Genomic DNA, 4,695 nt, shown 5'->3' on the forward strand with positions numbered 1-4,695 from the left:
AAATTAAAAAGAAAAAGAAAAAAGTTTTGAAAATGTATAGATTAAGTCCAATATTTTGATTAACCACCTGCATGTTTTATTAAATATTTTGATAATGTGGATGTTTACACTTTGCATGGTATTAGCAGAGTACTTTACCACAAATAATGCACAAAACATGTACAATAGGGTCATTCATAACCGATTTTTATAGAATACTTTTTACATGTGGAACGCCATCCATTATGTAAGGATCATATGAATATCGCACATTCTCTTCTGGTTTCTCAAACCCATTTATACATATTTCTCAGCAAGACTCATTGTACATGCATTGAAGCTAGAATCGAGTCAAGAAAAATAAAGCCCCGTTCTCCAACGGCAGAGTGTGCTTTCCCATAATGAGCGCTCGTCACCAGCACAGAATGATCTCCAACGTTTCCTAAATTCTAATTGCCAACTGTTTCTATTTATATTTGATTTATATTTCATTTGGAGTCTGTTACATGGCAGCTTCGGCAGACTGGATCTTGTTTTTCCGAATGCGGCATAATGAGTATGATCTATTTCTTTTCAAATCATCTTTGAAATCCCAGGAAAAAAAAATGCTCTGCTCTGTTGAGCTATCATGTAAATGTGTTTGTTTAAAAAACTGATGAGGCAAGTGAGTGATTTATTGTTCCTGAGGAAGTACATCTGATTTTTTTCCTCATACTCCAAAAGCTAGTCCCTTCTCTTTCTTAAGAAAAAAATGGGTAACTCTTTGTTTTTCACTAGCAAACTTTCATGACATTTCCTCACTCTTTCTACGTAGTGTTATTAATGCAATACATGTTATAGTTATCTATACACAGCGTAAGAATTAACAAACCGAAATGATCCACCGATTTAATGAACTGAAATCATCCGCCTCATATGTGAGTCCGTCCAAAAGATGTTACTGTTCTGGGTGGGCCAATGTTCTGTATCAGTTACACTAACTTTGGTTAAAATATTTATTCTAAGATGCCTCTGAGAAATAGTAAAAAAAAATAAAAAATAAAAAGTTGTTTAAAATGCAACAGCTTTTATAGTAAATGTACATTTATAAATAAAATACTCAAATCTGCTTTGTATTTCATTCATTATTTTTGGAGGGGTGGGAGTTGTTTTTCTTACTTATGGAAGAGAGACTCAAGCTCTCTCCTGTAGTTTCTGGTCCGGGGTTACATAGTCAAACAATGGCAACGATCCGTATTTGAAGTCAACCATTTAAGGCAAATGGAACTCACCGTACGGGTGACCGAGGAATTGCCTTCCAGGGAAGGACGTAAACTCCCGGAGATGAGACACACAGTAACCAGAAGGGACCATGCAAATGCCAATTGCAGTTGTCTGAAACAAGCAAATCACAGTCAACTCGCAGCACAGGATAGAGAAAAACATGGCGAGCCCTTTGAAATCCCTGCATCCTGCCGCTTTCCCCGGCGATGCCCCATGCTCCACGCTCATTACATACGTACGGTCTGTCTCGCTGCGGCCATGTCTGTCGAACCGGGGAACATTCTGTGAAACAGTGGCATCCCGCCGACACTGCTGACTTTTTGTAAGTACATGTGTGTATTTTGCTTGTACTCCGTCCCGAATTTGTAGGTGGTGGTAGAGCAAGCAAATCCCTTGAAATTTTCAATTGCTTTAAGATGTAATATTCTTACATTGTGATATTCAGTTGCCACCACAGGTTGTATTCTGCTTCTTTTTGCAAACTTTGGTAGAACAGTTAGTAGTTGCTGTTGTTTCCATTGAAAAAGTGGATTCTTTTCTTTTCGTAAGAGAGTTTTAGTAGCTATCAGAGCAACTTAATATATTCATTGTTATTTAAAAGAAAGCCCATTCAACTAGAAAGCATTTAAAAAACAAAGACTCTTACTCTAATATGAGGTCTATAAAGAATATCTTTATGAAAAGAAAAATATTTATTTCAGATATGTCAAACTAGCTCTCTTTCCATTGACTTTTTTGATACCTAAAGACTCCTTTTTAGCATCCAAATCTAGACCACAAATGCTCCCTGCCCCATCTTTTGGCATTATCTGAGGCAGGGGTTACAAACCTAATGGCCGGTTAGTCATTGTAAGTGAGAACCAGAAGAGGACAATAGAGGGTGGTGGGGACTATGGCAAACTGAGAAAAGAATAGTTCTGTCTAAAGGAGGAGGCAGCTCCTGGCTTCGCCTGATTGTTTCCGTGTGCAATCTCCAGTTTTAAAAATTGACAATGATTCAAAACACGTCTCCACACGGTGCCACCCAAAATTGTGGGCTCAACAAAATTTATTTCCAAGTCCAATCTTGCTCTTAGGACTCCAGTTTGCAACCTAGAGCTGAATCTCCTCTTTGCTTTTCTACCAGCTGCTACTAACCTGCTCTTCCAAGAGTCATTTCATTTGACAAATATATCAAGACGTGGGCCATGCAAAATATTTGCTTTTCAGAGTGACGAGGCTCACACAGAGAAAGAAGATAATAGAGTCATTAATGTCATTAGTCAGTGGCTGGTATTGCTATAATTCATAACACTTCTGGGTGACATTATTTGTGCATTGTGATAAAAGATTGCTATTTTACAAGCATCCACATTCAGTGTTTTGCCCACCTGTGCCCTTCCCCTTAACAGTTTCCTTTTTGCCTCTCAGTGACTCAAAAGGACATAAGACTGTACAAATAGACAAACCAGAATTTTTCCTAAATTTTTTTAGCATCATTTTATCAAATGTACTTTTGCAAGCGACTGTTTTATTTATTGAATAGCATTTCTGGCATGTAAGAAGAGAGATGTGTTCCTCTCCATTTTACAGGTGAGAAACTGAGGTACAAGAGGGATAAGCAACCTATCCTGGATGAGTATAAGATTTTACGTAATTACGTATGTCAACACCTGTCCCCAATTGGGGTTGATCAGGATAATTTCTTATTCAACCATTCCTGGCTCCCGTGTCTGGGACCTCATTTGAGACCAACCAGAAGGACTCCTGAGCAGAGCTGGGCTTGGCAGGATCTCACCTGCACTCAAACCGAGATGAGAACAGTCTTTTTATAGTAAATTTACACTTATAAATAAATACTCAAATGGACGTAGTGTTTGTCTTAGTCCATTTTGTGTTGTTATAAAGGAATACCCGAGGCTGGGTAATTTATAAAGAAAAAGGGTTTATTTGGTTCAAGATTGAGCATCCGCATCTGGAGAGGGCCTCAGGCTGCTTCCACTTGCAGAGGGAGGGGAAGGGGGACAGAGATGACCCGTGAGAGAGGAAGCAGGAGAGGGAGGGGGAGGTGCCAGCTCTCTTTAATAACCAGCTGTCTGGAGAACTCACTCACCCCAAGGAGGGCATTAATTTATTCATGAGGGATCCACCCCCGCGACCCAAACACCTCCCATTAGGCCCCACCTCCAACACTGGGAATCAAATTTCAACGTGAGTTTTGGAGAGAACAAAAATCCAAATCGTATCAGTATTCCATGGGGTTTGATCTTTCTACTCTGGGAACAAAAAGCTGAGTTCTCCCCTGTGGCCTGGCTCTGGCCCCCGTGGTGTTTGCTGGAGCGGAGGCTGAGTCGTCTCTCCGGGCCAACTGAGCTCCAACACACGCCACCTCCAAATCTCCTTCCTCCTCCCCATGTCGGGGCGCGGGAGTCGGGAGAAACTAGCCCCGCCTGATAGAGAACACATGCTCCAGCCCAACTTTTGTTTCACAGCTGAATCTTAGCTTTCTTAACCCAACAGCCAAGGCCTGAACAAGAGACGAGCCTCTTTCCAATCACCCTGATTGGGAGAAGACCCCGAGGGCCGCCCACGCTGATGGATGGATCACGATGTTATTTCACTGCAAACAGGTGCATCGAGACATGAATCAGGTGTTTCAGTTTTTCAGCGAGAATAATGACGTAGTCTATAAAAGCCTGTGTTCTTTAGCGTTCACCAGGTAGGTAAGAGAACTGTTGCGGCGGGTCTCCTGCGGCTAGAAAGCACTTTGGCTGAGAGTGGCTCCGTATATGTATAGGAAGCCACAACCAAACATTTTATCAAGGGCTACAGTCTCCTGCCTCTTTGGTACAGAGTTAATGACTGTCCCAAGCTCCAATCCTGGAGCACTCAACAGTTAGGACTGAATTCGTGAAAAGCTGCGACGGTAAGTGTGTTTCGTGTTTTCTAACGCTTTGAAAATTTTGAGAAACTTCATCTTTGTTTACGTGGTAACACTCAGAAACAAGTGGAGATATTTGATTGGACAGATGGAGAATTCCTTGTCTGAGATGATGCAAGAGAGTGTGAGAAAAAGGAATAATGGAGGGAATTATTGCCCAACAGCACAATAGATGTAAAGATAATAAATAAAGTATGTATCTTGGGCAAGAATTGATAAACTAATTATAAAACACAGGAAAGAGTATAGCCCAGGGCAGACCCAAATAAACACAAATATTTTAGTGTATCATAATAATGGTATCACAAGTCAGAGGCTAACGGAGGGATGGTTCATTAATGTCACCTTTTTACAATAAAATTAATTCTAGGTGGATTAAAGTGTTAAGTGCAAAAAAAAAAAAACCAGAAAAAGAATGATAGATTTAAATATGTTTAAATACATACTCAATAAATAGAATTTTAAACAAAGTTTTTTTTTTTTGAGACAGAGTCTCACTTTGTTGCCTGGGCTAGAGTGAGTGCCGTGGCGTC

The 4,695-nt window shown here is 40.3% G+C and overlaps 1 protein-coding gene across 3 annotated transcripts in view; it reads left to right on the top strand.

Moving 5' to 3' along the window:
* LIMCH1 (LIM and calponin homology domains 1) overlaps positions 1-4,695 on the top strand; it is a 388,718-nt gene that overhangs the window by 382,625 nt on the left and 1,398 nt on the right. The gene's annotated exons all lie outside the window — the stretch shown is intronic.

The sequence above is a fragment of the Propithecus coquereli genome, unplaced genomic scaffold (assembly GCF_000956105.1).
Source record: "Propithecus coquereli isolate 6110/MARCELLA unplaced genomic scaffold, Pcoq_1.0 Scaffold288, whole genome shotgun sequence".
NCBI classification, from domain to species: domain Eukaryota; kingdom Metazoa; phylum Chordata; class Mammalia; order Primates; family Indriidae; genus Propithecus; species Propithecus coquereli.